The sequence below is a fragment of the Xiphias gladius genome, chromosome 13 (genome assembly GCF_016859285.1).
Source record: "Xiphias gladius isolate SHS-SW01 ecotype Sanya breed wild chromosome 13, ASM1685928v1, whole genome shotgun sequence".
Classification (NCBI taxonomy): domain Eukaryota; kingdom Metazoa; phylum Chordata; class Actinopteri; order Istiophoriformes; family Xiphiidae; genus Xiphias; species Xiphias gladius.
Genome location: NC_053412.1, coordinates 9,537,828 through 9,549,208, shown reverse-complemented (window position 1 = coordinate 9,549,208; position 11,381 = coordinate 9,537,828).

The window sequence follows — 11,381 nt, the reverse complement described above, 5'->3', positions numbered from 1 at the left end:
CATAAGGTATCCTTAACTGCCAAGCAGTTCAGGGCCTTTACTAATAAAAAAGCTGTCAAGTTCATTTTTTCTGCTGACAAATATACAGTATAAGCCACATTTGAGAGTGACAAGTTGTGATTGCTTCCAATTACACATTAAAATTTCTTGCATTTTCAACTGATTTCTTATGAAATTATTATGCAAGGCAATCAAGAATACTGTCAAGGGTATCTATAAAATCTAGAGTCTCATTTGAACCAAGTCTTGTTATCATGAATTAGCTTTCCTATTATATCAAGCAACACCTGTGCAAAATTCTGATCCAAACTCATGATGTAATAGAATCTGCCTTTAACACAGTCTGTCATATATTCTAATGATATCAAGAACAACCTGAATGACCAATCTCACACCTGCCACCATTTGAATGATGAAAGAATAGTGAGTAAGAAACCATTCCATTTCTATGCACAGGACAGATACGGTTAATTATCTATGATCTGGCCAGCAATTTGGACAAGTTCTCCTGGAAATAACTTCAACCAATCAGCGAATGATATCTTGTAGTCTCGTGAAAATATGTTCTCGCAATTTATATGTGAGAAGATCGGCTGTCCCCTCCATTTCATGGTGCCTGTGATACCAAAAAAAGTAAAAAAAATAAATAAAAAGCACAGTCAAATTTCTGGGAATTATGCAGTTTCATTTATTTTAATATAAGTGAATATTGCTCATTTTGGCCCTCCAGTCCTGGGAATGATAGATTAAGTACTGAGCAGAAAAGTGAAGGTAGAATGATATGAGACTGTTTCACAAAGATATTCAATCCCTTTTTTTAGAATGAAGGGTGATGGGGTTCTAGCAAAAGAGAAAAAGATTGGGCTGGAGCGCATAAAAGAGCGATAGAAAGAAGGCTTAGGGCTTGGCTATACGGCAATGGAAAGATAAGGAAATATGATATGTACATTTCAGTTGAAATGGAGCTTAACCAGCCAAGAATCCGGACTGAATGAACAGCATCATGGGATAGCTTCTACATAGGTTGCAAAGTGCTTTAAGATCTGGTAGAAACTGTGCCGGGAAAAAAAAAAGGTTTAGGTCACCAAAAACCGAAAAAGGTTGTAAATTACAAAGAAAACAGGCCCTATTCAGGGATGAGAAACTGGTTAATTTACAGCTTTCCTGCAGCAATCGAAGTAAATGAAGCCTGCAAAGTCAATGCAAACAATTCCTACAGGTGCTCCAACTTTTTTCTGATTACTTACAAACCCTCTGTCTGTACAAAGGCAGTGTCGGAACAAACAGTGTTACTACACCCTCTGAGGCATTATTAGGACAATACTGTACTGCAGGATGCAGTACTGTATATTGCTATCAGAATGGTGATAGAAAGACAGGTAAGACCGGAAGACAGACTGGTCGGTCAGGGGTTCATCCTACAGCAAGATAATGACCTGAAACATTAGAAGAAAAGAACTAGATGGTGGCTTCACATGATGGGAGACCAGCACAGTGTCCAGGCCTTTACCCCGTGGAGCTGCTTTGGGGTGAACTGACAGAAGGTGAAAACAACAAAAAACACAACACATTTGTGGGAACTTCTGCAACAGTGTTGGGAAGAACTTTCCAAACAATGTTTCATTTCCATTGCAGAAAGACCTCCACCAGTTTAGATCAAATTTAGGTTTTAAGATTGTTTTCTTAAGTCTTTATTATTTATTTGCTCTATACTTTAATTCCAGAAAACACTGAGATATTACTGTTTATTTCATTTACAACTGGAAAAATGGAGGCTTTCTAAAACTTTTGACTGGTAGTGTGTATATATACATATATGTATGTGTGTGGTATGTATACTGCAAACACTGTTATTCTGCAAACTGAGCAATTACTATTCAGTGATTTATAGAGCAGGAGAATGGAACAGAATACCTGAGGATACTGACCTGATCTCACAGATCAAAACTTGTCTGAGTGTCAGAACTGTAGGGATGGATGCTTTCCTACTTATCCCCACACCGTGGCTTTGTGATGCAACACCTCAGTCAGCTCAATGGAAAAGTGAGTCAGACATCTGTGCACACTGTGAACCAGACCCTGGAGAGTGTTGCGAAATAAGTGTGCTAGATAAAACACAGAATTGAAATTTTACAATAACAGAGGGTCAAGCAGGGCATGCTTTGTTGGCAGTGCTAAAAGAGAAAGAATATCTGAATTTAAAAAAGAACTTTCATTTTGTCTCTCTCCTCCTCAGCTGATATGACTGAATGAAAACTGTCAGCAGCTCTTGGAACAAAATATGAAGCCACGCAGCTTTATCCATGACATGAATACTTCATACTCCTAATGTTTTTTATTTTTTTATTTTCCCCATTTAAGCTTTCAAAGTGCATTTTTCCCATAAACGCTGGCGGCCTTGAGATGCCATTGAGGTTAACTTTTTGTTAATATCGTTCATTACTTCTGGCGTCCTGAAAAAAGACAGAATCTCACTCACAAGTGCACTCCAATGGAGCCGCTCTTCTCCCCACTTTCTCAAAGAAAAGATTTTCTTTATTCGCCCACTGCCTTTGAATCCTCCACCAAGGCCTCAAATGCCAAAGGAACACGTTTAATTCATCAGCGGGGGGGGGGGGGCACTGAAGACTGTTCTGGATCACTGGACAGACAGAGGTCTGAAAGACGGAGGGAGAGAGTGAGGTGTGAGAGGTGCAGAAAGGGAGTGACTGGTAATTTAAAAAGTCTCCCTCATAGAATGAATAAAGGACTTTGCAAACAGTAAAGGAGAAAGACCTCCACCATTTAATTATCAAGTAATTGTGAAGTCCATAACAACAGACCTGAAAGCAGGAGACAAGGGAAGAGGGACAGCTCCATGAAAATGTAATTAGCTGAATATCATTTCTCCTCCCTCTCAGCCAGTGTAGAGTTTAAGGGGACAAATAAGAAAAACACAGACCAGGTCCTTTTAAGATAAAACTAAACGCAGTGTCACAGTTTAGATCTTCAGTGACTTGGATCAATATGTAATTTCCTCTGGGAGGGAGAAAACATCTTCTCTCCCCATTGTTTTAATCTCTCTTTAACCCCTCTTTATTTCCAGGGAAAGCAACAAACCAGCAGTGATACAGACCGTCAGCATTTCCAAACCAGGCAACAAACGTATTTCGTTTTTTTTTTCTATTTCAGTTAAGAATTCGAACAATTCATTTGGCTTTCTTTTTTTTTTTTATTGGTGGTACTTTCCCCTACCTGTGATAACTCAGGTGGATAACAGTGATGGCCCACAAGGAAGGATGAAAAAGCTTGAGAATGGCGGGTGGGAGGGTCAGTAGTCATAGTTCAAACTGTTGGAACAGATAGAGGTGGAGGTGGAGGGACGTGCACCCAACTCATCTTCAGTAACAGCAGTCGCTGCCCTGCAGCACATCACTTATCCTCAGACTGCTACCAACAGATCCCCTCTGAGGAAAAGAACCGGTACTAGTGCAGGGGAGAGAATTACTGCTGTAAGAATGCTTATGAGTAAACATTTTTAAAATTCCGTAGTATAAGTGAACTAAACATTAACTAAACTACTTGTTAATGCTATACACTAATACTACATGTGCTTTTTTTTTCGCAAGGAATGCCAAATAGTTTAGAAGCTTAATTGATGTCTTAATCTGAGTAAATGAATGAATGGAGGGAGTAGACAGCCACTGTCTGTTTAGTCGTGTATATTTTATATCTGTAGTGGTCAATTTGTGTATATATGTCGTATAGTCCACCCTGTCTCCTAAAAATTACATTTATACACTAATAGTTTGCAACAGCAAATATGTTTTGAGGGAAATGTAATGCTTTTTGGGTTATGATTTTTATTAACAAAATGAGGAAACATTTTTAATGAACATGTAAATGTTCATCGTCAATGTATTTTTAATTGTATTTCCCTACAATATTTAATTCATTTTTAATGAACAGTTTTATGATTATGTGTGGGCAAATCAAAGCACTTTAAGGCTCAACAGCAGACTGAGAAGTGCTGGATTCATCAAGTCGGATGTATCTATGACCACGCATACAATCAGGGATGGATGCGGTCAGAAGTGTTCACCCTATCACCAGCCGCAGCAGTGATGTCATGGCACCCTGGAGCACACGCCACCGCAGCAAAGGGAGACGTTAAACCACTGGTGGCCAGCCGAATCTAGATATTCAGCTAGTGTTAAATTGTGTTTCATTTTTCGAAAATAAAGATGAAAAATGATGTTGAAACATGTTGAAAGCATTAAATAATGTTTAAAAAGTCAAGGCTAACTTGAAGCACAAAACAGGACGTTTTCACTTATTAAAATTTAACCAAATGCATGATTATTTCCTAACCTTGACACGACTCCCTTTTTGAGGTCTCAGGGGAGTAGTTAGTCTCAGCTCGCCCAGAAATTTCTCTTCGCTCTTTGTAGTTCAGCAAAGACCATGAAACATTTACTGGGGACATTTTTTTTTTTTTTTTGTTCCAGCTGGCTTCACCAAGAGAGACCTGACAACTGCTCTTCTTCACTTAGCATGAACCCCTTCTTCATTTTATTTTAAATCTACAAGGCCGAATAATTTGTAATTTAATCTTGGGTGTATTGAGGCATGGAGGGTAAAGGCATCATTCAAACCACTCACCATAGTTTGCTTTTGTTGTATGGAATCAGTAATTTTGTTTTTCTTAGAAAACAGGTTGCACACATTATATTGGCGATTTCTTGATTGTTTATTGAAGAACTGTTTCCTGTCATATGATCATGCTCTAGGGTTATTTTAGACTTTGCATACCCTAATGTTGGCTTCTGGTCTTTTGCACATTGGCCTACCCAAGCTACTCATAACTAAACCCCCAGCAACTCTGACCATACGCTCTGCTTGAAAGTACAATTTGCATGATCCTTTTCGCTGCCAGACAGCAGTCCAGGGGTCATTGTATTTTTCTGTCTCTTTGTCTGAACACACATTGTGTGCAACAGCAAATAGTCAAACCAGCTACTGGTCTTGGAACGTCATGACAGCCCCGTCCTCCACCTAGCTTCCAGAATAAACAGCTGCTCTGGCCTGATTGTGTCCTGTCAACGGGGACTGAAAGCTACATACTTTGTCTATAGTGTGTCCAAGACGAGACTCTCCCCAATGGACATATACACTGTGCACTGACTCAAATATTTTATTATTGCTTTCTCTGAAAGAGTGGAGACAGAGTGAGGGAGCACAAATAGAGAAGCTCTACCAGCTCAATAATGTAAGAATTGATTTATTATTGGATTATTATTAAATGAATAATGAGACAGATACTTCTGGATTTATCAGATTTGGCCCATGAGGGAAGTCGTTGTTTGATGTATTGTATACTTTGTAAACCATTATACAGACACATTATCGACACTGGTGTAGTCACTCAAAACTGTTCATGAAAGATAACAGAAAGGTTGTGTTTACAGTACGTTTCTTCTTCTAGAACTTGGAGGTAGGAAATAATGCCTTCAAACCTAATGCATCCTGAGCTCAAGATATCCATTTTGCGTCAGTAGTTATACTAAAACGACATTTCAGCAAACATTCCCAAACCACTGGCATCGGTCTGCTGCTACAATGGTGTAACTCTATGTAACGGAGCTCGCCACTCAAACTGGCTAGTTCAACAACCGCTTCACTCTGCACTGTCGGGCGGAGGAATGTTGGACAGGCGGCTTTCATCTATTTCTTAGCTGCCATTTATTGCCTGGACAGGAAAAGAATATACGCATTGGTCAGTGACACAGCTGGCTAGCCACATTGGGCTGTGGAACAGCACACGATCAAGGATCATTAAGTTATTTTTGCGCTCTTTCACTTTATATGATCAATTTAGCACTACAAAATGCATTACACCCATTTGTTACACTTTAGCATTTTCAAGAAGTCACAAAACTAGCATGTTTGTACAGAGGACACGTTGATATGAAATTGCTACATTTGCAACCTGGCTGCAGGGATTTGCTTCCATTCAGCCGCAGGACTACAATTGAGGTCAGGCACTGACGCTGGGTCATAACTTCTGGCTCACTGTAGGCAATCCAGTTCATCTCAAAGGTGATGGATGGGGTTGAGGGCAGGGATTCTACTGTATAGACTGCAGTTCTTCTGCAGCGAACTCAGAGAACAGTTCCTGTATGGACGTCGCCTTGAGCACAGGGACGCTGCCGAAAAGTCGGAATCCCTAAGACCGGAAGACCACAATAGAACGTCCAAAGCGGTGTCCACATACTTTTGTACATATACTGTAAATAATAATGGCACAGAATTACTGCGCTGTAATTCTCCACTCAATCGATGTTGATGTTTCTGTGACCCTGTTTGCTTCATCAAAGTAACATTATATGCTATTACATGATATTACAAAGCCGTTTATTTTTATTCGTCCAATGACATGACGTTGTTTTTGTTGACCTTAACTCGGGTGACTTTAATGTTTTACTCCACCGAGAAGAAAAAAAATAAAGCTTCCTTTGTAACACATTCCTATTTTCATTAAATAAGGTTCCAGCAGTTTCACTGCTATAAATAATGCACAGTTTTTGTTGGTATTGTTTGAAAGTATCAGGGGGGTCTCCCCTACATCTCTCCCTCTCTTATACACAAACACACACACACACACACACACACACACACACACACACTCTTGTTCCGTTTCCCCTCCACACGCCAAATAACATGACAGTCAAACGCTCAACATGAAACCACAATCTCCCTTTAGATTTTCTCCTGAATGATTGAAGTTGACGTTGACTTATGAGGCACATTACTCCCTTTCTTTTTATGACTAGTCACTCTTGAGACAGTGCAGGCATGAAAGGGAAGGAAGGAGTAATTTTATGGTAATGGACTCTGTTGGGGGGAAAAAAAAACGGTTTACGGAGACCTCATAGTCACTTGGTAGGGAGCGACAAACACGACTCACAAGAAAAAACCCCAGCAAAATCACAACACTGTTTCTTTACCCTGCCACTGATGTTACCATTAAAATCACTAGTCTTAATATAAGTCAGTGTTTGCTGATGTACAGTGTATATGGTGGGACATTGTTATATATTTTGAGAAAGCTGTATTAATTATTCATCGTATTTGTCGAATAAACTGTCTGTTGCTGCAGAACAGAGAATTCGGATGAGCAGGCTTAAAGATTGCCTGTTTTTTTGTTGGGGAGGTTGTTTTTTGGTGGGGGGGGGCGGGGGGGGCACTGAGTGTTTACTTTCAGTAAGAGACAAACATATGTGCTGAGTCTGTGCTGATTTATTTGTGCCTGCGTATACGTAACGGAATGGGAAGATTCAGTTTTTCAGTATTAAGTAGTTTAAAGGCATAGTTGAAAAATGGTTCAAAATACTTGGAAAATACTCTTATACTACTAATTTGCTTTTTTACTAAGAGGTCATTAGGAAGATCAGTACCACTCTCATGATATACGCTAAATATGTACCTGGACTTAGGAGGTTTTTAGTTTAGCTTAGCATAGAGACTTGAAACACGGGGGTTAAAGCTAGCCTGAAAAAAAAGCTATTTAAACTATTTAAAACTTTGTATCTTGTTTTTATTGTGTATAAGATAAAACAAAATGTACGACACGTTGTGGTTTTATTTGAGTGATGATACTGGAACTATGTCTTAACCAGACCAGTGACTTCCTGGAGTCACAGTGACAAGAGTCCAGGAAGTAACTGTGCCATTAAAAATGGTTTCCAAAATAAAACAAAAAACAAAACGACAAAAAACAGGTGCGGCTCAGGATGTAGAGCTGGTCTTGTACTAATCGCAGGGTTGGCTGTTTGATCCCAATCACCTCCTGTCCACATGTCAATGTGTCCTTTAGGTATTTTTTTCGGTCTACTGCAGAACCATTGCAAGGAGATGCACATGGCCAGGGGTTAAAATGCCAGAGCATGTAAAGTTGACAAATGTGACTCATGAAGAACCAATAACGAAAACAAAAAAACAAACAAAAAAAAACTGCGCTCTGATGCTAGCAAGGATATGCAGATTCAGGGAAGGAAGATTTACCCAGACAGCAAAACGTTCTGCCCATCATGTTAAGTACAAGATGGGCAGAATTTTGACAGGGAGGAGAAGAAAAACAGGTGATGCTCATCCAGCAAACATGTCAGTCAAAAACTATTTATAACGCAGCCTATGTTGCTCTCAGGTTTACTGTCAGTATAGCAGGAAAGACGTGTGTCCATTGGTCTAGAGGACAGAATTACTTGAGTAACTGTGGAAAAGGCAAATCCCTGTACACTGGGACCCGAATCAATTGATAATTTTATAAATGACTGTATCTCACTGGCACAAAAAGAAGATTTTTTAAGTTACTCTTAAAAAGAAGTTCTTTATTTTTTTTTAAAATGATTGCGAGTCAGAAGTACAGTAAACTGTAATTCAAGTGTGTTTCAAGTACTTATAATCATGTAATGATGTATTAATAGGCTGCTGTATTCCTGTCATCTTGTCACTATAGCACTGACTGTGTCAACTCTATTTTTCTAGGCCATAGTCGTCTTCATCTTGGCCAACAGGGAGTCCACCAGGGGCTCGGCAAATCCTGATTCCAGATACATAGAGAGACCGACACACACACACACACACACACACACACACACACACACACACACACACACACACACACACAAGCTTGGTTCCAGTGTCGAAGCAAGTTGCTCTGTCAGTGCACCTAGGGGATAGCTTTAGCCACCAGCCACCGGCCCCCAAATCCACTGACTGATCCAGTGCCCAGCCTGTCAGGCCCTGCCCAGCCGCTGCACAATCTTTCAACCTTCACTTGCTACTGCAAAGCCTCCAGTACTTCACACTGTGTGTGTAAAACCAGCACAAGGGTGAATAAAGAAGAGAGGAAGAGGGAGGATCATTGGCACAGGACCTTTACTGTGGCTCGAGAGATCCCAACTGAAGGTACAAGGCAGCATGTGATGGAATATCAAGCTGTTCAATCATCAAAGCATGAGGAAACTCTTTTTTTTGTCAACTAAAGCATCTTCAGATTTGAAGCTTTTGTTGTCGAAGTCTAGCTGTTTCCTTGAATACCGGAGCACCTAAAGATTGCTAATTGTTAGGACTTATTGTTTTTGAGTTTGTGCCAGAAGGTTGTAGTCATCAGTTTTCTTTCTGATTTCCGCCTGTTAGAGAGAAAATGTCAAGAAGTGTCGAGGGTGCTGACACGTTGAAGCAGACGGAGCTGAAAACCGAAAGATGTTTCCGTCACTTCATCTGACTTTGGATTCAAGATATATAAAAGAGGCCGGCTAGCTGAATTGATTTGTACATGCTGATATTCCCATTTGTATTTTTTGAATATAGTGTAATTATCTTGACTATTTAAATAGAGGGCAAATGGTTTCTCTTGTGACTTGCAAATCCTTTATTGCCTGCCTAATTGGTTTGGCAAGCCTCGCCCCCCTCTTTCCCTTGCTGGTTCGCTCAAAGATTGAAATCCAGCAGTGATTTTTAAGTTGGAATGGAAGAAATTGCTGCCAAAATCACCAGCCACAACTAAAAATCTTATCGAACCATTGCACACCACAGAGTTTCTTTTTTCACCCACGAAAAATTCTGCATTTGAGAAAAAAATCTGTATATATATAAAAAAAATTTGAAATTCAAAAATAAACAAATTTAAAAAGATTTCAGCAAACAGATCAAAAATATTTGCAAGTGAAAATAGTGCAAATAAGGTGAATATGCAGAAAATAGTCCCAGTCAGTGCATGTTTAAATAAATGGGAAAAAAAACAAAAAACAAAACACAAAAAAACAGTTTGCCAGCTTGTATGGATCCACGTGTGACCTGGCATCCACTTCTTTCAGCTGTTGTTGTTTTCCACCCTGAAGGGCTTCCATGAAGTGGCACTTAGTGATGCTCATTTTAGATTTCGTAGAAGCCCTTCCGAGTAGGGCCGCATGAACCAAAAGTAGAGCTTTGCACTTGTGACTTGATTGGGGGAATTTTCATTTATCCAACAGTGCGTGTGTGTGTTTTGTTTTGCTTTCCTCTCCGGTTTACTGAATGGGTTCTCAGGGATGGGAGTGAATGGATACATGACGATGCATTTCATAAACCATCGGACTTTACTCTCTTTGAGTTTTAGCTATTCTACGTTGTTCTGCGTTCTACTACTATCTTACCACTACTGTATCTTTTTTGCTCTAAAGCTCACTAATAAACACGTTGTATATCATGTCTTCAATCTCTACAAAAATGATAAACTCTGGTTTCATGGGTTCTCTCATGGTTTCATTCGGATCACATTCCTTGTATCTACCCTTTGAGAGTGGATCTAAATAATGATTAATTTGTTAATGATTGATTCCCTGCCAGAATGATTAACTGATAGATTGGTTAGTTAAACTTACAAAGGCACACTTTGTTTCCTGCGCATCAAGCCCTAAAGTGCACTCGTAACCTTAAAAGCCTTCATGCTTGCTGACTACAGTCAAATGAATGGACTTGACTTGGTTATGGTTCACTGCTTTTGTTCCTCTGCTCAGGGAGCTAATAACTCAATCCCATCCACTCCCTGATACGGTGAGGATGCACTTATCGCATTGTCAGCAGCTCGTTTCATTAAAGCCCCTGGTTAAGTTTGCATGTTACCGATTCAACATTTTTAAATTACCTCGCTCACACCGGCGCGAGCCCAGTCGCGGGGAAAAACAAAGGGAAGGGCTCCCTGTGCAACCCCTAATCCTGCCTTGACCATCAATCATGGCTGTCAGAGCAGCTGCGCGCCCGCTCTTTGGTGGGAGCTCACATCAGAGCTCTATATCATCCAGAGCTATGATGAATGCACAGGCTTGAGCTCTTGTGCTTTTGATTAGGGGCCATGCCATCGACAGGTAGCATCATGACAAAAGCAAATGGCATGGATATCCGGAGTCACGAGGAGGTGGATGCAAAAAACCAAAAACAAAGTCACAAGGCGTTGCAAGCATATTGCTTTTTTTTATAGCTGGAAATGTATTTTACAACAACAAAAGGTCCCAGAGAGTGTTATCATTACTTTGTTATTTATAGAGGACGTGTTTGAGTGGAAGTAGGTCTGTGCACAATCAGATATGTGAAGAACAACATTGTGTTTTATAGAGTATCTTCATTTCTCTGTTTAATTCTAAAGATTTGGATGTTATTAGTCCTATTTCCTACCACAGAAAAATATTCCATTAACCAAATAAATGTAATCTAGTTGATGTAGTCCAAATATTCCAGACATAATAACAGAACTTCTCTGGTATTTTTTATGAAAGAATTGCATTAAATATGAGGGGGATAAAGGGGAACTCCTTTACACATCAAGGTCTCGGACAGAACCATTGCACATACGAAGAGAG